Raw genomic sequence first — 25209 nt, 5'->3', positions numbered from 1 at the left:
GGGACCGCAGCTTTTTACAATATATATTAATGATATAGAAGATGGTATTAGTAATAACATTAGCAAATTTGCTGATGATACTAAGCTGGGTGGCAGGATGAAATGTGAGGAGGATGTTAGGAGATTACAAGGAGACCTGGACAGGTTAGGTTAGTGGTCAGATGCATGGCAGATGCAGTTTAATGTGGATAAATGTATGGTTATCCACTTTGGTGGCAAGACCAGGAAGGCAGATTACTACCTAAATGGAATCAATTTAGGTAAAGGGGCAGTACAGAGAGATCTGGGTGTTCTTGTACACCAGTCAATGAAGGCAAGCATGCAGGCACAGCAGGTAGTGAAGAAGGCTAATAGCATGCTGACCTTCATAACAAGAGAGATTGAGTATAGAAGCAAAGAGGTTCTTCTGCAGCTGTACAGGGCACTGGTGAGACTACACCTGGAGTATTGTGTCCAGTTCTGGTTTCCAAATTTGAGGAAAGACATTCTGGCTATTGAGGGAGTGCGGCGTAGGTTCACGAGGTCAATTCCTGGAATGGTGGGACTACCTTACGCTGAAAGACTGGAGCGACTGGGCTTGTATACACTTGAGTTTAGAAGACTGAGAGGGGATCTGATTGAGACATCTAAAATTATTAAAGGATTGGACACTCTGGAGGCAGGAAACATGTTTCCACATGGGTGAGTGCCGAACCAGAGGACACAGCTTAAAAATAAGGGGTAGGCCATGTAGGACAGAGATGACGAGAAATTTCTTCACCCAGAGAGTGGTGGCTGTGTGGAATGCTCTGCCCCAGAGGGCAGTGGAGGCCCAGTCTCTGGATTCATTTAAGAAAGAGTTGGATAGAGCTCTCAAGGATTGTGGAATCAAGGGTTATGGAGATAAGGCAGGGACAGGATACTGATTAAGGATGATCAGCCATGATCATATTGACTGGTGGTGCAGACTCGAGGGGCAGAATGGCCTACTCCTGCACCTATTGTTTATTGTCTATTGTCTATAATTTGAAATTTCATCGCCATTCCTTCCAGGTCACTGGGTCAAAATTCTAGAATGTCCTCCCTATCATTGCTGCCCCTACATCACCCCTCCACTCTCTCAGCACCGTGGCAGCTCACCACCACCTTCTCCAGGCCAGCTAGGGATGGGCACCAATTGCTGGCCCTGCCAACAAGTTCCATATCTGATGAAAATATTAAATCTAACTATGGAGCCAGAAAGGGACCACACGTCAACATCTCATCTGAAAGATGGCACCTCCAACAATGCTGCTCTCTTTCAGCAGTGCACTTGGAAATGCCAGCCCACGTGTTTCAGTGTCTGCAGTCCAGAACATGCAGCTAAGTGGGTCACTGCTGGCACTCAGTGTTTGGGAACGGGATGCCATCAAGTTAAAGCAAACACCTTCCCTGCTTTGCTGTGTAAAAGAGCTAAAGAGAAGTACAGACCTCCAAGCCTGTGCTGATCATCATGCCCAGACTAAACTAAACAACAAACCTTCTGCCCTTATTCGGTCCCTATCCCTCTATTCCCTCTGTATTCCTGTAACCATCCTGTTGCCTCTTAAATGTCACCAATTTGCCTGTTTCACCCACCTCTTCTGGCAGTGGGTTCCAGTCTCCTCCCACTCTCTGTGTGATAAACCTCCCTCGCCCATCTCCCTTAAACATTCCCCCTCTCACCTTGCACCTGTGTCCCCTTGTAATTGAAACTTCAACCCTGGGAAAAAGCCTCAGACTATCCACCCTCTCTGTGCCTGTCATAGTTTTGTAGCCCTCTATCAGGTGTCCTCTCAGCCAGTGTCTTTCCAGTGAAAACAATCCTAGTCTTTTTAACCTTTCCTCAAGGCCAATGCCCTCGAGACGAGGCAACATCCTGGTGAACCTTCTCTGCACTCTCTCCAAAGCTTCCACGACCTTCTGCTGGTGTGGCAACCAAAACTCCAAATGCAGCCTAAGGATGGTTTTATATCGCTGCAACTTGATTTGCCAACTCTTGTACTCCATGCCCCAGCTGATGAAGGCAACTATGCCATATGCCGCTTTAACCACCTTGGGCACCTGTGTTGTCACTTTTTGTGTCCCTCGATGAAGTTTACTTTTATTTTCACTGGATGTCTTCAATGTTTTCATTGGTGCAACATCTGAGTGTGTGATAGGGGCTAATTCCCATGAGCCACATCATTGATATGATTATCTAATATGTGATGTTAGTGGAGGAGTTGCTGATTTGGAAAATTACCCATGATGTGACACCATCAGTGTCACCTCTAGGATCAGTTAGGATACTGATTAAGGATGATCAGCCATGATCATATTGAATGGTGGTGCAGGCTCGAAGGGCAGAATGGCCTACTCCTGCACCTATTGTCCATTGTCTCTAGGCTAGTAAGCCTCTGTAGCTGGGAACCTGTGTTGACAAGTGAGGACAGAACACACTTGGAATGAGCAAAATCACCGTCTGTACCAAGGCAGAAGATCGAAACTAATCATCACATGTTAATTATTAAACTCAAATTGGAGTATTTGTTTCATCTTTACCTTTCTGTATTTTATCATAAAGGTCTATTGCCCGTCCCTCACAGGAATATATGTGAACAACTTACCATCCAGATTCAACAGAGTCATTTGTGGTGGCAGAGTGGCTCAGTGGTTAACACTGCTGCCTCACAGTGCCAGGGACCCGGTTTTGATGTGACTGTGACTGTGTGGAGTTTGCGCATTCTCCCCGTGTCTGCGTGGATTTGCTCTGGTTTCCTCCCACAATCCAGGATGTACAGATCAGGTGACTTGGCCATGCTAAATTGCCCATAGTGGTTAGGTATATTAGTCAGGGGTAAATGTAGGGGAATGGGTCTGGGTGGGATACTCTTTGGTGGGTTGGTGAGGACATGTTGGGCCGATGGCTTGTTTCCACACTGTAGGGAATCTAATCTTTAAAAAAAGAGGCCTTACTTGTCTTTTCACCTGGCTATTCAAGATGCCATAGCGTTATTTAATTAGTTCAAGTGATTTCTCCCAATGGCCTGACAAATATTTATCATGTACTCATTCCGGCCAATAAATTTGGAATTAAAAGCTGGCCTCAGTGTTGGTGACCATGAAACTATTCTTGATTGTTGTGAAAATGCATCCAGTTCGATGATGTTCCTCAGGCCCTCTGCTTGGCCCTTGCAAGTTATTCAGTTCATTGCCAATCAGGGAAGAGAGAGAGGACTCAGGGACTGGTTCATGGAGTATCTGCATCTGAACGCAACCCATTTTAATTCCCCCTCCTTTCCCCCCAGTGACATGTCCATCTTTGGCCTCCTCCACAGTCAGAGTGAGACCAAATAAAAACTAGAGGAACAACAGCTGATATTCCACCTGGGGAGCTTACAGCCCAGTGACCTCAATACTGACTTCACCAGCTTTGAAATCCCAGCCTTATCCCATGTCTAGCCCTCGCCTCCATGACCTGACCTAACCTGTCTATCTTCCCACTCACCTGTCCACTCCACCATTCCCACTGACCAATCACAGTAACCTGCATCCATTTATCACCATCCTACCTACTTTTCCCTCAGCCTCCTCCGCAACCCCCCCCTTCTATTGCTGGGTTCCACTCCCCTCAACCCAGTCCTGAAGTGCTTTGACCTGAAAGGTTGACTTTCCTGCTCCTCGGATGCTGTCTGACCTGCTGTGCTCTTCCAGCTCTACATCTACTGATGATGCCAATGAAGAATGGGCAACACTCACATCCCATGAATGACAAAACATCAGGTTGTTTGGACATTTACGTTGACTTCATATGAAACCTTAATTGAACAAATTTGTTGCTCCATGTTCCTAAATCACCTCCTTCTGAGGTCCTCAACGTCACACATACCAGTCTGCAGCCAATTCAGTTCCTCCTACACAATATCATAAAATGGTTGAAGGTCCTGGATACTACGAAAGCTACCTAACCAATCTGTCAGAGATGTTATTACACTCCTCTGGAGTAGGTGAGGCTTGAACCTGGAGCATGGGTAGGGGCATTAGCACTGCACCACAACAGAGTAGCTAACACAGGTTAGTTTCTGGTCGATGGTAACCCCAGGATATTGATAGTGGGGGAATTCTGATGGCTATCCCAGTGAACACCAAGGGACAAAAGTTAGAGTCTCTCTTGTTTGTGATGGTTATTGCCTGACCTTTGTGTGACAGCTGTTAGAAACTAGTTACAGCCCAGGTACAGGTCACCTGACTATGGCAAGCCTGTCAGTACATTATGTACCAATAGACCTCTCTGAACAATGACTTAGCGCACAGCTTTTCAACTCTGCTTTGTGTTTGATTTTATTGTAAAAGAGCTGATTTATGTTTGGTATTTTTGATGAAACAATAACCAAACAAAACGTGCCACCATGGTGACTGGATACACTGGCATCAGAAACAAGGAAGTAAACAGCGACGGTAACCATAGCAATCAGATTGTCTGATGTGTATCTTTCCTTCCTCATCATCGTTGGGTCAACATCTTGGAATTCCCGACATAACAGGATTGAGGAAATCAATGATTCAAGAGGTGCCCTCTATCATCTAGTCGAGAGCATCTTGGGATGAGTAATAATGACTAACCCAACCAATGATAGCACCATCTCAAGAATGTTCTCTTTTTAATTCAGCAGCTTCATAGTTTCTCTGCTACCTCCAACTGTAGTACAACTAACATCGTTGTGGTTCTGTTCGCCGAGCTGGGAATTTGTGTTGCAGACGTTTCGTCCCCTGTCTAGGTGACATCCTCAGTGCTTGGGAGCCTCCTGTGAAGCGCTTCTGTGATCTTTCCTCCGGCATTTATAGTGGTTTGAATCTGCCGCTTCCGGTTGTCAGTTCCAGCTGTCCGCTGCAGTGGTTGGTATATTGGGTTCAGGTCGATGTGCTTATTGATTGAATCTATGGATGAGTGCCATGCCTCTAGGAATTCCCTGGCTGTTCTCTGGCTAGAAAGCCAAACAGAGAACAGCCAGGGAATTCTAGAGGCATGGTACTCATCCACAGATTCAATCAATAAGCACATCGACCTGGACCCAATATACCGGCCACTGCAGTAGACAGCTGGAACTGACAACCGGAAGCGGCAGAGACAAACCACTATAAATGCCGGAGGAAACATCACAGAAGCGCTTCACAGGAGGCTCCCAAGCACTGAGGATGTCACCTAGACAGGGGACGAAACGTCTGCAACACAAATTCCCAGCTTGGCGAACAGAACCACAACAACTAGCACCTGAGCTACAAATCTTCTCACAAACTTTGAACAACTAACATCAGTTAGCTCACTCAATCTACCCTGTGCTCTCTCAGAAATTGGACCACGTCTTAGTGTGTGAATTAACAAAGCACAAATTGCCATAGTCAAGTCTTTCCTAATTGATTCATGCAGAACAGATGTCGGAGGCTGGGCCAGTATTTACCGTCCCTCGTTGCCTCTTCAGAAGGTAGTAAGGAGCTGCCTCCTTGGACTGCTACACTGCAGGAGGAATAGAATAGAATAGCAATTTATTGTCATGTGTACTTTTACAAAAAAAATGCATTGAAAAGATTTATAAGCTGCCATATAATAAATAAAAAAAAGTAAAAGTTCATCATAGTTCGGTTAAAGGCCCCTGGATTGGGGATATGCTAGTAAATCAGGCTGCAACTGTCACACAGGGCCAGCCTGAGACCACTCCACTACAACAGGACTAGACTTCCACGCTGGGCCAGGGAAAACCTGGAAGCCACCTCCGAAGCAAGGATGAGACCTCCATGCCAAGACGGAATGTCTGCGCTGGGATTGGACTATTCCTCAGGCTGCTGCAATACACAGAATCTGCCAAGGAAGACCTCCACAAAGGGGAGTGTTCACCATGGTGGGACAAGACCACTGCACAGGGAGACCACTACACAGGAAGACCATCACACAGGGAGACCACCACACCCGGCCTATGCCGCCGTTCCAGATGGTTGGAACCCACCTCCTCTTTGGGCCTTGGAGATTCCTAAATGTTTGTCATCTGCAGGGTTCCCTCCTGCTGTTGAAGTATATCTCCGTTCCTTCACTGTTACTGGCCAAGATCCTAGACTCCCTTCTAGACAGTATACTGAGTGTAAAAGCAGAAATCACTGGAAAAGCTCAGCAGGTCAGGCAGGATCTGTGAAGAGAAAGCGAAATTAACTTTTCTGAATTCCAGCATCCACTGTCCTTTTATTTTTTTTTGTAGAGTGGGTGATCCTTCAGTGTGTGGACTGCAGCAGTTCAAGATGGCAGCTCACCACCACCTCCTCAAGGGCAACTAGGGATGGATAATAATATCCACTCTGGATGAATGAATACGTTGCTAACATTATGTTCCTACAGAAAGTGTGCGAGAAGGACTTAAGAGAAATCTCCCCAGCAGCTCAGACAGGCCAAGTGTGATTGGGTGTTTGAGTGAAAGAGTCGAGAGTCATCGAGTCACACAGCACGGAAGCAGACCCCTTCAATCCAACTGATCTATACCAACCATGTTCCCAAACTAAGCTAGTCCCACTTGCTTGTGCTTGGCCCATATCCCTCCAAACCTTTCCTATCCATGTGTTTATGCAAATGTATGGAATGACAGCATCATACATCATGCAAACAGATTCTTAACTAAGCTGTGGATGTGGAGAAGAACAATGCCCAGCCACAAGAATGTGAAAGCTCTAATCCACACAGGAATGTATGCAAAACCAAAGCTGCACTGACACGGCATCATTCTGATTGATAGATTTATTTTTATGAGATGGAAATGTGTTGCTGGAAAAGCGCAGCAGGTCAGGCAACATCTAGGGAACAGGAGAATCGACGTTTCGGGCATTAGCCCTTCTTCAGGAATCGAAATTTTTTTGTCCTGAGCTGGGGTAGGTCGAGTTGCAGGGAATGTAGGTAGCGGCGCATGGCTGCAAGCGTGGAGCGGAGGATCCGGAGGGAGGTCTGTTGCTGGAGGCTTCGGATTTGTTGTAGGTACTGGTTGTCCTGGTTGGGTCCAAGTTTTGTTGGTCGGAACGTAGTCCGGAGTCCGTGCGGGATAAGTCGGTTCCGGACCTGCTGCGCTTTTCCAGCAACACATTTCCATCTCTGATCTCCAGCATCTGCAGATTTATTTTTATAATGAGTAACGTACCTGAGGAAGCTCAATATGCAGGGCGACCCAGCACACCATGAACCCTAAGTGACTCTAGCTAATCAAAGGTTATTACTGAATGCTTCCTGGTTCCAGGCTACTGCTGCTCATGTGGCTTTGATACTTATCTAGCCATAACATAGGAACTGGGGGCAGGAATAGGCCATTCAGCCCTTAATACTATCATGGCTGATCTCATCTCGACTTCAACTCCACTTTCCTTGCCCACTCTCTGTAACCCTTCAACCCATGATTAATTAAAAATCTGTCCAGCTCCTCCTTAAATTTACTCAATGACCCAGCATCTACCACACTCTGGGATAGTGAATTCCACTGGTTCACAACCTTTGACAGAAGTAATGTTTTCTCATCTCTGTTTTAGACCTACTACCTGTTATTCTAAAACTATACCCTGATGTTCTAGATTGCTTCAAATGGAGAAACATCCTCGCTACATCTACTTTGCCAATCCCCTTTAGCACAGAACATAGAACAGGACAGTACAGGTCCTTCGGCCCTCAATGTTGTGCCAACCTTTTATCCTACTCTAAGATCAAACTAAGCTACATACTCTTCATTTTACTATCATCCACATGCTTATCCAAGAGTCACTTAAATGTCCTTAATGTATCTGACTCTACTCCCACTGCTGACAGTGCATTCCACACACCCACCACTCTCTGTGTAAAGAACCTACCTCTGACATCTCCCCTAAATCTTCCTCTAGTCACCTTAAAATTATGTCCCCTCCTGATAGCCATTTCTGCCCTGGGAAAAAGTCTCTGACTATTCATTCTACCTGTGCCTCTCAACATCTTGTACACCTTTATCAAGTCGCCTCTTGCCCGTCTTCGCTCCAATGAAAAAAACCCTAGTTCCCTCAACCTTTCTTCATAAGACACGCCCTCCAGTCCAGGCAGCATCCGGGTTAACCTCCTCTGCACCCTCTCTAAAGCTTCCATATCTTTCCTATAATGAAGCAACCCGAACTGAACACAATATTCCAAGAGGGCAGTGCTGAGTTGGAGGGTTGGATCTAGGATAAGGTGGAAGGAGGGGAAATGAGGAAACTGGTGAAATCGACATTGATGTCATGTGGTTGGAGGGTCCCATGGTGGAAGATGAGACATTCTTCCTCCAGGTGTTGGTGGTTAGGGTTTGGCGATGGGTCCAACCAGGGCTCTATAGAACTACAGCATAACCTCGCATCTCTTAGTTTATCTCGATTGCATCTCTTCTCATTTTTCAAAACTCCGGAGAGTATTGGCCTGAAGTGCTCAATCCCTCTTTATAAGGCAAACCTACCAACTCTGGAATCGATCGAGTGAACCTCCTCTGAACTGTCTCCAATTCAACTACATCCCTCCTCAAGTAAGGGGGAACCAACATTGTACACAATACTTCAGGTGCTGTCTCAAAAAAGCCTTGCACAGTTACAGCAACACTTCTCTACTTTTATACTCTATTCTTTTAGCAATAGCTGACAAAATTCAATTTGCTTTCCCTATTACCTGCTGTACCTGCACTCTAAAATGAAACAAGGAACTGAGATTGCCGGAGATCGGAAGCACCAAACGGAAATTGCTGGTGAAACTCAGCAGGTCTGACAGCAGCCATGGAGAGAAAGCAGAGTTAATGTTTCTGAGTCTGGTGAGAACACTGACAGAGAGTCACTGAACTCGCAATGTTAACTCTGCTTTCTCTGCACAAATGCCACCAGACCTGCTGAGTTTCACCAGCAATTTCTGTTTTTGTAACTGCGTACTAGTTTTTCGCGATTCTGCATGAGATATATCCCCAGCCCTATTTGCATTCCATAAAGACCATTCTCTCCGCATCTCTCTTGTCAGGTCCACATCCGCCACCAGCCCAACCCACCCCTCCCGGCACCATCCTCTGTTACTGCAAGAATTGCAAAACCTGTGCCCCCACCTCCCCCCTCACCTCTGTCCAAGGCCCCAATGAGCCTTCCACATCCATCAAAGTTTCACTGCACTTCCACACATGTCATTTACTTTATCCATTGCACCCGAGGTGGTCTCCTCTACATTGGGGAGACAGGACGCTTACTTGGCAGAGCACTTCAGAGAACATCTGCGGGACACCCGCACCAACCAACCCCACCGCCCCGTAGCTGAACACTTTAACTCCACCTCCCACTCCACCAAGGGCATGCAGGTTCTGGGCCTCTTCCATCGCCAAACCCTAACTACCCGACACGTGGAGGAAGAACGTCTCATCTTCCACCTTGGGACCCTCCAACCACATGGGATCAATGTTGATTTCACCAGTTTCCTCATTTCCCCTCTTCCCACCTTATCCCAGAACCAACCCTCCAACTCAGCACTGCCCTCTTGAACTGTCTACCTGTCCATCTTCCTTTCCACCTATCCACTACCCTCCTCTCCGACCTATCACCATCACCCCCCATCTTCATCTACCGATCGCTCTCTCAGCTATCTTTTCTCCTCCCCAGTCCCCTCCCATTTAACTCTCAGCCCCTCGGCCCACAAGCCTCATTCCTGATGAAGCACTCTTGCTCGAAATGTTGATTCTCCTGCTCCTCGGATTCTGCCTGACCTGCTGTGCTTTTCCAGCACCACACTCTCGACTCTAATCTCCAGCATCTGCAGTCCTCACTTTCTCCTAGATGATTCAAGGTGTTCCCATTGAGGGTATACAAAGTTCTGAAGACACTTCAAAGGGTGGATTTTGACAGGTCATTTTCCCGGGGAACTGTCTAGAATGAAAGATTAAAGCACTGATCAGATCACAGCTGGAATATTGGGAACAGGCAGTCAAGGCAGTCCACAGAGAAACAGAAATTGCTGAAAAAGCTCAGTAGGTCTGGCAGCATTTCATAGAAAAATGCACATTTCATGGAATTCCTACAATATGGAAACAGGCCATTTGGCCCAACAGGTCCACACTGACCCTTTGAAGATTAACCCATCCCCCTACCCTATTACTCTACATTTACTAATGCACCTAATCTACACATCCCTGAACACTATGCTCAGGGAATACACTTAATGACTCAGTCTCAACAGTAAAGAATTCCACAGATTCTGGGCAATTCGGCATGGCCAATTCACCGAACCTGCATACATTTGAGTTGTGGGAGGAAACCGGAGCACACCCACACAGACAAGGGGAGACATGCAAACTCCACACGGACAGTTGCCCGAGGCTGGCATCAAACCCAGGTCCCTGGTGCCGTGAGGCAGCAGTGTTTAACCACTGAGCCACCGTGTCACCACATCTGTGGAGAGAAATCAGAGTTAACATTTCCAGTCAAGTTAATTTCCTCAGAACAGTGAAAGTTCGCTGTGCTGATCCCAGGGATGTTTTATGAGGAGAAGTTGAGTAGGTTGTTCCTGTACTCATTGGAGTATAGAAGAATGAGAGGTGACCTTATTGTAACATACAAGATGCTTAGGGAACTTGTCAGGGTTGATGTGGAGAGGTTGCTGCTCCGTTTGGGTGGGCCGAGGACCAGAGGGCAGACTCTCAGAATAAGAGGCTTAAGACAGAGATGGGGAGACATTTCTTCTCTTAGAAGGCAGTGGATCTGTGGAATTCTTTACCACAGAGGGCTGCCGAGGCTGGGTCATGATGTATACTCCAAGCTGAGATAGACAGATTTGAAATCAGTGAGGGAATCAAGGTTTAAGGAGAAAAGGCAGGAAAGTGGAATTGAGGAATAAAAGATTACCCATTATCCTATTGAATGGCAGAGGAGACTCTGTGGGCCAATGGCCTACTTCTGCTGCTATGTCATGTGATCAATATGTTAAAATCTGACCTCATTAACAGTCTGGGGTCTCGCAAATTCATTACTTGATGTGAAAGTCATCTGGTTCACTGAAATCCTGCAGGGAATGAAACTTTTATTTGTTAATGGGATGTGTCATTACTGCCTAAGCATTCATGCCCAGAGGGAAGTTAAGAGCCAATCACAAACTAGGCAAGCATTTATTACCCATCCCTTATTGGCAGAGGGTGGTTAAGAGTCGACCACATTGCTGTGAGTCTGGAGTCAATGTCGGCCAGATCTGTTAAGTATGACAGATTTCATTCCTTAAAGGGCATTAGTGAACTAAATAGGCTTTTACAACAATGGCTACACAGTCACCAATTTTGTTAATTGAATCCAATCCTCGTTTTTGACCCTGGTAGGATTCGAACCCACCTGCTGGATTACCAGGCCAATGACATAACGATTTTGCCACCTCCTCCTCCTCGTCCTCCTCTCAAACTCATATTCCTGTCTTGGAAATATATCGCCGTTCCTTCGGGGTCACTGGGTCCAAATCCTGAAACTCCTTCAAGCAGGGTTGTGGTCCACCGACACTCAATGGACAGCAGCGATGTAAGAAGGCAGCTCACCACCATCTTCTACTGGGCAATAAATACCAGCCTAGCGGGCAAAGTCCACACCCCTAGAGTAAATAAAAAAATAGAATGTATCCAGGCTACTTGTCTTGAACACTCCCTGTGATGGTGAGACTCCTATCCACTCTCTGGGTGTAGAAGCCTCGCACTCATTGCATGCCTTGCTGTACTACCCTCTACTTATTTAATCTGTGTGGTTGTGGAAGAGAATTTGGATTGAAGTGAAATTTTTCCCAATTGGAGGGCTGGACCATGGGAAAAAACGGGAGAGAAGCAGCAGGTTCCCAGATTCAGCTGGCTCCAAAAAAAAAGTGACTTCAAAGAGCATTGCGGTTACTCAACACAGATGGCCCCTGCTGCAGGGTTTACAACGCAGCAGTATGTTAGAGTCTCTACAAAGCACTCTCGTTAAGTCCTTGGATGCCACTGCCAATCGCTGGGCTAGGCAAGTCAACTCCTCCTTGCGAGCAAGCAGCAGTTTCAGATTGATTTGAGCAACATGTAATTTCTTAGTGCTTAAAAATAATTATTCCACACCCCTGTAGGTTTGCCAACTGCTCTTGGATGTATTCCTGGAGGATGTGTCACATGTGTTCAACACCCTCCCTTCCCCACCAAATTAAAACAGCCCGCACTTACACCACACCCTCGCCCTCACCTCCCATTTGTTTTATATCGGTTTAAAAAGTTTTAAAGATAAGGAAGATGTACACATGGTATTCTTATTCTTATAACCTCATGATATTATCTGCTTCGTGACTCGTTCCCGAACATCTGAGTTCACCCAAGCAATCGTGGAGGATTGGGAACCTTAAATAAATGTTGAGGGTACGCTTGAATTTATATAACACCTTCTGCCATCACCAGATCTGTTAAGGGTTTTTTACGGACAGTGAAGCATGGAGACAGCAATTTTGGTCTCCTTCCTCTTGGAAGGATGTTGTGAAACTTGAAAGGGTTCAGAAAAGATTTACAAGGATGTTGCCAGGGTTGGAGGGTTTGAGCTATAGGGAGAGGCTGAACAGGTTGGGGCTGTTTTCCCTGGAGCGTCAGAGGCTGAGGGGTGACCTTATAGAGGTTTACAAAATTATGAGGGGCATGGATAGGATAAATAGATAAGGTATTTTCCCTGAGGTGGGGGAGTCCAGAACTAGAGGGCATAGGTTTAGGGTAAGAGGGGAAAGATATAAAAGAGACCTAAGGGGCAACCTTTTCATGCAGAGGGTGGTATGTGTATGGAATGAGCTGCCAGAGAAAGTGGTGGAGGCTGGTACAATTGCAACATTTAAAAGGTATCTGGATGGGTATATGAATAGGAAGGGTTTAGAGGGATATGGGTCCAGATGTTCACAGGTGGGAGTAGATTAAGTTGGAATATCTGGGTTGGCATGGACGAGTTGGACTGAAGGGTCTGTTTCCCTGCTGTACATCTCTATGACTCCATGACTTTTTGACACGGAAATAAAATTACAACTGAACTATTGCTGGGGAGAAACCTATTTAATTTGTCAATGTTCTTTACGAAAGGAAAATGCTTTCCTTGCTGAGCCTACGTGTGACTCCAGACCCACAGCAATCTGATTAGCTATCAGCATCCCTCTGGGCAACAAGGAGCAGTAAATGCTGGTCAGGCCAAACCTGTGAATCTTTTTTTTAAAACGAGGTCCAATTATGGACAAAAGAGCTGAATTCCAGAGGTGAGTTACAGCCCTTGACATCAAGGCTGCATTCAACTCAGTGTGGCATCAAGGTGCCCTGGCAAAACGGGTATCACAGGCAAACTCTCTGTTGGTTAGAGTCATACCTGGCGCAGTAAAGAGATGGAAGGTGTCATCAGCAGCAGCAATAACTTGCTCAGCGACACCCAGTTTGGGTTCCGCCAGGGCCATTCAGTTCCTGACCTCATTACAGCCTTGGTTCAAACACGGACAAAAGAGCAAAATTCCAGAGTGGAGGGGAGAGTGACAGACTTGACACCAAGGCTGCATTCAACCGAGTGTGGCATCAAAGCAACTGATCAAAACTGAAATCAAGATGAGCCATTGGAGTCATACCTGACACATAGGAAGATTGTTGTGATTGTTAGAGGTCAGTCGTCTCAGCTCCAGGATGTCTCTTCAGGAGTTCCTCAGGGTAGTGTCCGAGGCCCCACGTTCTTCAGCTGCTTCATCAATGACCTCCCTCCCTCATAAGGTCAGGAGTGGGGATGTTTGTCCATGATTGCACAATATTCAAAACCATTTGCAACTCCTCGGACACTCAGCTTTGCCGGAGGGTCACTGGATCCAAAACATTAACTTTGATTTCTCTTCACAGATTCTGCCAGACCTGCTGAGCTTTTCCAGCAATTTCTGTCTTTGTTCTCAGATACTGAAGCAGTCCATGTTCAAATACAACAAGATTCAGACAATATCCAGGCTTGGGCTGAAAAGGGTCAACTAACATTCATGTTAAGATAAACATTGGCCCTTTAGGAGATGAGAAGGAGGTTTTAATAATGGGAAATGAGGAAATGGCCGAGTCGTTGAACAGGTATTTTGTGTCGGTCTTCACAGTGGAAGACACAAATAACATGCAAGTCATTGATAACAAGGAGGCTATGACTGGTGAAGACCCAAAATGATCATTATAACTAAAGAGGAAATGCTGGGCAAGCTAATGGGAAAAAGGTAGACCAGTCTCCAAACCCTGAGGGAATGCATCCCAGGGTACTAAAAGAGATGGCAAGGGAAATAGCATTTACCTAAATTTGCTGGACTCTGGGGTGGTTCCAACAGATTGGAAAACAGCAAATGTGACGCCACTGTTTAACTCAGGAGGTAGACAAAAGGCAGGTAACTATTCACCCGTCAGCTTAACTTCTGTATGGGGGAAATGCTTGACTCTATAATTAATGAAAAAGTAGCCAGACATCTGGGTAGAAATTGTTCCGTTGGGCAGACACAGCATGGGTTCATGAACGGCAGGTCACGTTTAACTAATTTGCTGGAATTCTTTGAGGACATTGCGAGCACAGTGGACAATAGGAACCCAGTAGATGTGATGTATCTAGATTTCCAAAAGGCCTTCAACAAGGTCTGCACAAAAGGTTGCTGCATAAGATAAAGATGCACAGCATTACAGGGAATGTTTTAACATGGACAGAGGATTGGTTAACTAACAGGAAGCAAAGAGTGGAGATAAATGGATGTTTTTCTGGTTGACGAACAGTGTGCTTCAGGGCTCAGTGTTGGGACCGCAATTGTTCACAATTTATCTTGATGATTTAGAGTTGGGGACCAAAGATGCTGTGTCAAAGCTCGCAGATAACACCACAATGAGTGGGAGAGCAAAGTATGCAGAGGACACTGAAAGTTTGCAGAGGGGTACAGATTGTTTAAGGGAGTGGGCAAGGGTCTGGCAGATGGAGTACAATGCTGGTAAATGTGAGGTCATCCGTTTTGGTAAGAATAGCAGCATAACAAATGGTGAAACATTGCAGTGTGCTGCTGTGCAAAGGGACCTGTGTGTCCTTGCGTGTGAATCACAGAAAGTTGGTCTGCAGGTGCAGGAGAGTAATTAAGAAAGCAAATGGAATATTGTCCTTCATTGCTAGAGGGATGGAATTTAAAAGCAAGGAAGTTTATGTTGCAGCTCCAGGATATTCCGGAGGAATTCCCTAGGGTTGTGTCCTAGCTCAACCATCCTCAGCTGCTTCATCAATTACCTTCCCTCCATCGTAAGGTCAGAAGTGGGGATGGAAATGTGTTGCTGGAAAAGCGCAGCAGGTCAGGCAGCATCTAGGGAACAGGAGAATCGACGTTTCGGGCATTAGCCCTTCTTCAGGAGTCCTGAAGAAGGATTCTATCTTATCTGTTTTCTTCATAATTTTATATGTTTCTATAAGACCCCCCCTCATTCTTCTAAATTCCAATGAGGAGAGTCCCAGTCTACTCAATATCTCCACACATGGCAACCCTTTCCACTCTGGAATCAACCAAGTGAACCTCCTCTGCACTCCTTCTAGTGCCAGTACATCCTTTTTCAAGTAAAGAGACTCAGACTGTACACAGTACTCCAGGATTCCTGAAGAAGGGCTAATGCCCGAAACGTCGATTCTCCTGTTCCCTAGATGCTGCCTGACCTGCTGCGCTTTTCCAGCAACACATTTCCATCTCTGATCTCCAGCATCTGCAGACCTCACTTTCTCCTCCAGAAGTGGGGATGTTCATCCATGTTCACATAATATGCAACACCTTGCAACTCCACACATACTCAGTTCTGTAGAAGGGTCACTGGACCCAAAACATGAACTCTGATTTCTCTCCACAGATTCTGCCAGACTTGCTGAGCTTTTCCAGCAATTTCTGTCTACATCCAGAGTGCTGGTGAGGCCACACCTGGAGTACTGTGTACAGTCTGAGTCTCTTTACTTGAGAAAGGATGTACTGGCACTAGAAGGAGTGCAGAGGAGGTTCACTTAGTTGATTCCAGAGTGGAAAGGGTTGCCATGTGTGGAGATATTGAGTAGACTGGGACTCTCCTCATTGGAATTTAGAAGAATGAGGGGGGTCTTATAGAAACATATAAAATTATGAAGAAAACAGATAAGATAGAATCAGGGAGGTTGTTTTCACTGGAGGGTGAAACCAGAACTGGGGGTCACAGCCTCAAAAATAAGGGGGAGCAGGTTTAGGACGGAGTTGAGGAGGAACCTCTTCAGCCAAAGGGTTGTGAATCTGTGGAATTCCCCGCCCAGTGAGGCTACCTTGCTGAATGTTTTTAAGGTAAAGATAGATAGATTTTTGAACAATAAAGGAATTAAGGGTTACGGTAAGTGGAGCTGAGTCAACGAAAAGATCAGCCATGGTCTTATTGAATGGTGGAGCCGGTTAGAAGGGCCAGATGACCTACTCCTGCTAGTAGTTATTATGCTCTTATATTCACACAAATGCCAGGCAATGGCCATCCCCTATAAGAGATGATTTAACCTCTACCCCTTGATATTCAATGGTGTTTCCATCACTGAATTCCCCACTCTCAATATCCTGGGGTATACCATTGACCAGAAACTCAATTGGACCCACCGCATAAACACAGCAGCTACAAGAGCAGATCAGAGACTAGGAATACTGCAGCATGTAGCTCAATTCCAGAATCCTCAGTTCCTGTCCATCACCTGCAAGGCACAAGTCAGGAGTCTGATGGAATACTCCCCACTGGCCTGGATGGGGGCAGCTCCAACAACACTCAAGAAGCTTGACACCATCCAGGACAAAGCAGCCGCTTGATTGGCACCACATCCACAAACATCCCCTCCCTCTCCCACCGACATTCAGTACCAGAGTGTATTGAAGAAATTGACCAAAGATCTTTTGACAGTCCCTTCTAAACTCATTATCATTCATTGTATGGGAAAGTTATTTCTCGTTTGTCCCCTGAATTCTTTATCCAAAACATTATGACTGTGTCCCTCAATCCTTGTGTCATCATCTAGTGACTTGATTTATTGTTGTCACATGCACCTAAGTGCAGTGAAAGTTTTGTTTTGTGAGCAGTACAGGCAGGTCAGACCAAACAAGGACAGAGAGACCAGAGAGTGATTGAATAAAGCAAGGAATACAAAGTTACATCTGCAAAGAAAGTGTACAAAAAGCAAAGTTATAAAAACCACACAGCACCAGGTTATAGCCCAACAGGTTTATTTGGACTATAACTTGGTGTTGTGTGATTTTTAACTTTGTACACCCTAGTCCAACACCGGCATCTCCAAATTATTACAAAAAGCAAGATCAACATTAGATCTTAAACTCCCTGTAGTTTCTTACAGTCCTGGGCAGAGCAGTTGCCGCACCAAGCTGTGATGTATCCAGATAGAATGCTTTCTGTGATGCATCTAAAAGTTGGTGAGGGTCCTTCTGGACATGCTGAATTTGCTTAGCATACTGAGGAAGAAGAGGTATTGTTGGTTCCTTCCTGACCGTCGCTTCATCATGGGAAGTCCAGGACAGATTGTTGGTGATTGTCACTCCCAGGAACTCGGCGCTGTCAACCATCTTCACCTTAGCTCCATTGATGTAGATAGGAACATGTCCTCCTCCTTGCTTCCTGGTGGGAACAACTTATCTCTCTCTATTCAGCCCCACCATGTCATAATCACCTCCACTTCTACAAAGTCTCTTGTGAGTTCCACCTCCTCCAGTTAAGCCTTCGTAGCTGAGATCCGTAATCCAGAAAACCCATTCCAGTGAACCTCTTCTCTGTCGTCATGAGGATTGTAATTTACTTCTTGACGTGTGGTGACCAGAGTTGGATAGAATAGTCCAGCTGTGGCCGAGCCACTGACATCAGGAGAATGGCAAGGAAAATTTGGAACAGCCAAAGACTTCAAACGTCAAAGGCAGGAAAATGCATTGAAATGTTGGCAGAGGAAGAAGCTGGTTAGTCCATTGTCCTGGTGCCAATGAATATACAGTAACAATTCCAAGAACAACGTTGGATTTCCCCAACAGAGAAAATTTACTCATAGCCCCAACCAGCTGTGCCGATTTCACTGTTCTATATTTGTCCTCCATTCACATACCATCACAATTACTCATCATCTCAACTCCATCTGGTTCAAGCTCAGCAAGGACACATAGTCAGTCTGAGTGAAGACTTTGTGAGTCAAAGGCCAGGTGAGTATTTCTGGGAACTTAGCTCAAAGTGGGAATTCAATTGGTAAGTCTTTTCATGGAAGCATAGAAAATAGGTGCAGGAGTAGGCCATTCCGCCCTTCGAGCCTGCACCGCCATTCAATATGATCATGGCTGATCATGGAATCTCATTCCCGCTTTCTCTCCATACCCCTTGATCCCAAGGGTCACGTCCAGCTCCCTCTTGAATATATCCAACAAAATGGCTCCAACAGCTTCTTGTGGGACAGAATTCCACGGGTTCACAACTCTCTGAGTGAAGAAATTCATCCTCATCTCAGTCCTGAATGGCTTACCCCTTATTTTAGATTAGATTCCCTACAGTGTGGAAACAGGCCCTTCGGCCCAACCAGTTCACATCGATCCTCCGAAGAGCAACCCACCCAGACCCACTCTTAGATGATGGCTCCTAGCTCTGGACTTCCCCAACATTGGGAACATTCTCCCCCCATCTGCTCTGTCCTGTCCCATCAGGGTTTCATATGTTTCTATGAGATCCCCCCTCGTTCTTCTAAATTCCAGCGAGTATGAGCCCAATCAATCCAATCTTTCCTCATATGTCAATCCTGCTGTCCCAGGAATCAGTCTGGTGAACCTTCGCTGGACTCCCTCAATAGCAATTTCCAAGTTCAACTTTAGAATTAAAATCAGATTCAGATAATAGCCATTAGGTCAGTTAAAATAGCTGCATTAAAAGAATTAGTTGCATGATAGTGGCAGTAATAATTCAAGCATATCACTTTTTTTTTAATTCACTCATGGGACATGGATATCTCTGACTGGCCAAAGTTAAAAATCTCAGAACACCAGGTTACAGTCCAATAGGTTTATTTGGAAGCACTAGCTTTCGGAGTGCCACTCCTTCATCAGATGGTTGTGGAGAATAAGATCATAGGACACAGAATTTGTGACCAAAGGAGTATAATATCATGGAGATGTGATGCAGTAAACAATCTTCGATTAAAACTTTCATCTTTTAGAATGGAATATGCTGGTTTCTGTTCTTTGACATGTAAATCCCAGAACTTCCCCCTAATTACATTCTCTTGATAGCTCAGTTTTTTAAACAGTAGGTGTGAAGTCTGTCTGTGTCCCAATGTCATTGCATGTTTTTGCAGAATTACAATTTATTTTGCTGTGTGAATCCATGTGAAAGTCTGTAAAACGAGACAGAGGGTTTGTCAGTCTGACACAGCATTGGGGCACAGACAGACTTCATACCTATTGTTTAAAGAGCTGAGTTACCTTGAGAGTGTAATTTAAAAGAAATTCTGAGATTTACATATCAAAGAACAGAAACTAGCATATCCCATTATAAAGGATGAAAGATTTAATCTAAGATTGATTACTATGTCACATGTCCATGACACTGGACTCCTTTGGCTATAAATTCAGTGAGCATGATCTTAACCTCCACAATCACCTGATGAGGGACCGGCGCTTCAAAAGCTAATGTTTTGAAATAAGTCTGTTGGACTATAACCTGGTGTTGTGTGATTTTTAACTTTGTCCACCCCAGTCCAACACCGGCACTTTCAAATCTGACTGGCCAGTGTTTATGGTCCATCCCTAATTGCCTGGAGGGCAGTTCAGAGTCAACCACATTGCTGTGGGTCTGGAGTCACATGTAGACCAAACCAGGTAATTTCCTTCCTGAAAGAACATTAGTGAACCAGATGGGTTTTTCCAACAATTAACAATTGATTCATGGTTACCACCTTTGGTCACTTCCCTTGTCCAAATGAGGTGCTGATTAAGAAGTGACTCAGAGCAGCTCCAAATAAGAAAGGGATTGCTTATATCGCTGCAGTCAGTAAATGCACTCAGTTGGTATAAATGAACTCTGCCCTTGTGTGAGACAAAGGCCAAGTGAGTTCATCTGGGAATTTGGTTCAAAGTGGGAATTCAAGACAGAGAGGGATAAAGCTGCTTTGAGTAAGGTTTCCTGCAATTGATTGAAGTCTCCAGAGTGGGAGGTGAGCGGGAGAGGGCAAAAGGTATGGATTGAGAGGCAGCATGACCTCCCGTACCACAGTGTGAAGTGTGTGTGGGACAAGCAGCTGATTGTCTTCCAGTAAACATAAAGTCTTCATGTTCCTGTATACTCACCATCATTTACCTTCCTACTTTTCTTAAGAATAGCTTGCCACGTATAAAATTAATACAGCTGGTTTTATGTTTTAAAAATTAATTAATAGTAAAGCAAAAGAACAGGATTCGAGAGTAATTAGTTAATTAATGGTAATGACAAGACAACTGATGCCTCTTGGGGATTGGTTATTTCAGTTTGTGATACAGAGTGACTGCAACAGAGCGGGTTCAATCCCCACACCGACTGAAGGACTCTCCTTCTCAACCTCTCCCCTCGCCCAATGTGTGGTGACCCTCAGGTTAAACCACCACCCCGTCATCTCTCTCCAATGAGAGAGCTGCCCAATGGTAAGACTATGGTGACTTTACTTTAACGTTTTTTGCATACAGTGTAGGTGCTGAAGGCATATTTTTGTGAGAGGGGTGGGTTTCATGGGACATTGGAACCAGTGCTGGGTGGAGTGGAGCTGACTCAAGCTTCTCTTGAACTCTGCTGGTAACAACTTCCTGGTGAGTTGAATAACGAGGACTGTAGTGAGGGTTTAAACATAATGGTGGGGGGGGATGGGTTTGGAAGAAGGGCAGCCATGTGGATAAAGCTTACAAGAGTGGTGTTGGAAAAGCACAGCAGGTCAGGCAGCATCTGAGGAGCAGGAGAATCAATGTTTCGGGCAAATTTAATTCTCCTGCTCCGACGAATGCTGCCTGACCTGCTGCGTTTTTCCAGCACCACATTCTCGGCTCTAATCTCCACCATCTGCAGTCCTCACTTTCGCTCTGTGGATAATGATACCCAGATTGGGACAAAAAGTGGCAGTTTCTAGACATAATCACCTGATGAAGGAGCAGCGCTCTGAAAGCTAGTGCCTCCAAATAAATCTGTTGGATGATAACCTAGTGTTGTGTGATTTTTTAACAATGGAGAGAAAACAGCAAATAGGGTCATAAGGAAAAATAATGTTAAAACAGTTGTTTACGAAAATGCACACAGTATTCAGAGCAAATTAAATGAATTAGCAGAACAAACAGGCTATTGGGCATGAGCTTATAACCATTACAGAGATATATTAACAAAGAGATCAAAGCTGGCAGCTATCAGTTTAATATTGCAGAATGAGAAAACCTCAAAAAAATGTGTAGGTCTTCAGGAAGCTTCTGAAGTGGAGAACCAGCAGGATTGGAGAGGAACTTCTGAAGAGTAGGGTGAAACAATAAGAAGATATTGAGGAATCGTTTAAAAAGAGCATTCAGGCAATTCAGGGTTTTTTGACCTGTGGAGATTATAATGATGGAGTTGGGCATGCCGTAAGATCATAACACATAGGCTGTTCAGCTCATCAAGTCTGCTTTACCATTCAAGAGCATAACGGGTGGCACGGTGGCTCAGTACTGCTGCCTTACAGCACCAGGGACCTGGGTTCAATTCTATCTTCCAACGACTGACAGAGTGGAGGTTGCAAGCTCTCCCCATGTCTCTGTGGGTTTCCTCTGGGTGCTCTGGTTTCCACCCACTGTCCAAAGATGTGCAAGCAAGGCAGATTGGCCATGGGAAGTGCAGGGCTACAGGGATGGAGAGGGGGGTGTGGGTCTGGGTAAGTTGCTCTTCAGAGGGTCTGTGTCTATTTGAATGGCCAGCTTCTGCATTGTGGGGATTCTATGACCCCATGGCTGCTCTGAAAATCTCCTGACTTTTTCCAATACCCCTGGATTTTCTTAACTGATTGAGAATCTGTGTATCACAGCCTTGAATACACTGAATGATACAACCTCAACAGCCCTCTGGGGTAAATATTTCCACAGATTCCCCATCCTCTGAGAGTAGAGATCCCTCCTTCACCCTGCCTTACATCTGTGACCCCTTATTCTGAGATGACACCCTTTGATTCTAAACTCTCTCACAAGAGGAAAATAAATCCCTTCCACACCCAAGCTGTCAAGTCCTCTAAGAATCTTTTATGTTTCAATGAAGTCAACTCTTATTCTTTGTAGCTCCAGAGAACAGGCCCAACAGAGTACAGGCCCAGAGTACAGGCCCAACAGAGTACAGGCCCAGAGTACACGCATGTATAAGATGTGCAATGATTTGTGTACAAGATTGTTTCACTTTGTGTCAGGGCAGTCTAGTTGGAAAATTGCAGATTGATAATTGCAAAAAGACTGATTAAGGTTTCCAAAATATGGCATCAACCGTTACAGGAGAAAGTGAGGACTGCAGATGCTGGAGATCAGAGCTGAAAATGTGTTGCTGAAAAAGCGCAGCAGGTCAGGCAGCATCCAAGGAGCAGGAGAATCGACGTTTCGGGCATGAGCCCTTCTTCAGGAATGAGGAAAGTGTGCCCAGTAGGTTGAGATAAAAGGTAGGGAGGAGGGATTTGGGAGAGGGGCGTTGGAAATACAATAGGTACCCATTGCATTTCCAATGCCCCTCCTCCAAGTCCCTCCTCCCTACCTTTTATCTTGTTTGAGGCTGCTTCCCGCTTGCAAATTGGTTACATTCCCTGCATTGCAATAGTGCCCACCCTTTAAAGGTATTTCACTGGCTTGAAACATCTCCTTGCCTTTTTGAGGATATGAAATGTTGAGTAGAGTTATGTGTTTTTTAGAGTGCATTGTTCAGGTGGACTCCTGGTATTGCTCATCACGGGTGTCAATTCGTTTTTATATCTGTTTGTCGGACGTGGGTGCACTGATTGGGCCAGCATTCTTCACCAGGGCTTCACCTGATGAAGGGACAGCACTCTGAAAGCTTATGATTTCAAATAACCTATAAATGAACTATAACCTGGTGTCATGGACTTCTGACCTTTGTCATGGAGCTAGTCCCTTTTTTTTCTAAAAAAGCTTTTCCTTGGCTCAAGGAGACTCTGTCTTTGATTTTTTTCAGACGGGTAATAAATCAGGCCGGGATCTGATCAGTCTGGTTTGGTACAGAGATGAAAAGGATTTTGAGAGGCCTTTTGTTTAAATGTAAACGGGGGGGGGGGGGGCATGGTTTAGAAATGACCTGTATAAAGAAAGGGGAGTGGTCAGCTCTCTAAGCTGTTTAGATTAGATTCCCTACAGTGTGGAAACAGGCCTTTTGGCTCAACAAGTCCACACCTACCCTCCGAAGAGTAAACCACCCAGACCCATTTCCCTCTGACTAATTCAGCTTCCACTAGGGGCAACTTAGCATGGCCAATTCACCTACCCTGCACATCTTTGGACTGTGGGAGGAAACCGGAGCACCTGGAGGAAACCCACACAGACACGGGGAGAATGTGCAAACTCCACACAGACAGTCACCCAAGGCTGGAATCAAACCTGGGACCCTGGTGCTGTGAGGCAGCAGTGCTTATCCACTGAGCCACCGTGCACGGGTTCAATTCCCGCCTCGGCGACTGACTATGTGGAGTTTGCACGTTCTCCCCGTGTCTGCGTGGGTTTCCTCCGGGTGCTCCGGTTTCCTCCCACAGTCCAAAGATGTGCAGGTCAGGTGAATTGGCCATGCTAAATTGCCCATAGTGTTAGGTAAGGGGTAAATGTAGGGGTATGGGTGGGTTGCGCTTCGGCGGGTCGGTGTGGACTTGTTGGGCCAAAGGGCCTGTTTCCACACTGTGAGTAATCTAATCTAATCACTCCTGAACTAGTAAGGAGTTCAGAAGTGATCTGTGTGGAAACTCTCTCTCTCTCTCTCGCTCTTTATGCCCTTCAACTTCAAGCATGTGTTCCATTTATACTGGGTTTTAATGGGAGTTTGCTTAATGGGACTGTTGTGTATATTCAGAACAGCATAATTAAGACTGATTTGGACAGACTGAGTTCTGTAGAGGTTCTTTATTCTGTCCTTTGTGTTTCATTGGTGTAATTTTGTGAATAAATTTTAGTCTGATTTAAAATCTAGTAGTTCACTTAGCTAACTGACTCCGGGCAATTTTTACTGTCACTTACCGAAACAAATTGCAAAGTTATGATCTGGGGTTGCCTGCTTAAGAATGTTTTGAGTGGTCTGACCTAGTCCCTAACACTTTGTCCACCCTGGTCCAATACCAGCACCAGGGGTTTATAAAATCATGTGGAGCATGGATAGGATAAATAAACAAGGTCTTTTCCCCAAGAAAGGGGAGCCCAGAATTAGAGGGCATATAGGTTTAGGGTGAGAGGGGAAAGGTATAAAAGGGACCTAAGGGGGCAAACTTTTCATGAAAGTGTGGTGCATGTTTGGAATGGGTATTGTATACAGCAGCTCACAGTAATCTATCAGGGTGAGGAGTCAATTTGTCACTGAATGGAGATTTCTCTGTGATCCAAAATATGGAGTTTTTGGAGGAGAAGCTGAGCTGCTGAATTGCCATCACAGGCAGGATAATGAAACTCTCAGGGGGACTAGAGATAACTCTATCCATCTCACAATCATAGAATGATCAGCACAAGAGGGGTAAGTGTTGGAGGCTGGTACAGTTACAACATTTAAAAGGCATCTAGATGGATATATGAAAAATGGGTCTAGAGGGATGTGGGCCATATGCCGGCAACTGGGACTAGGTTAATTTAAGATATCTGGTCAGCATGGACAAGTTGGACTGAAGGGTCTGTTTCCATGCTGTACATCTCTGTGACTCTATGACTCTCTGCATCATGACCTCCTTACATGCACAACCCACAATTCTGTCAGGTTTTGTAACATTACCAAACCCTTAACTGTTGTATTTGGTTTCCTCATCCACGTCATTAATGTATTGTCAATAGTTTCTCAATTCTGGATTAGTGGTGCTGGAAGAGCACAGCAGTTCAGGCAGCATCCGAGGACAGGCAAAATCCGAGGACAGGCAAAATTGACGTTTCGGGCAAAAGTCCTTCATCAAGAATAAAGGCAGTGAGCCTGAAGCGTGGAGAGATAAGCTAGAGGAGGGTGGGGG

This window comes from Chiloscyllium plagiosum, chromosome 7 (genome assembly GCF_004010195.1).
Source record: "Chiloscyllium plagiosum isolate BGI_BamShark_2017 chromosome 7, ASM401019v2, whole genome shotgun sequence".
Classification (NCBI taxonomy): domain Eukaryota; kingdom Metazoa; phylum Chordata; class Chondrichthyes; order Orectolobiformes; family Hemiscylliidae; genus Chiloscyllium; species Chiloscyllium plagiosum.
Note: the sequence above shows the minus strand (reverse complement) of the source record.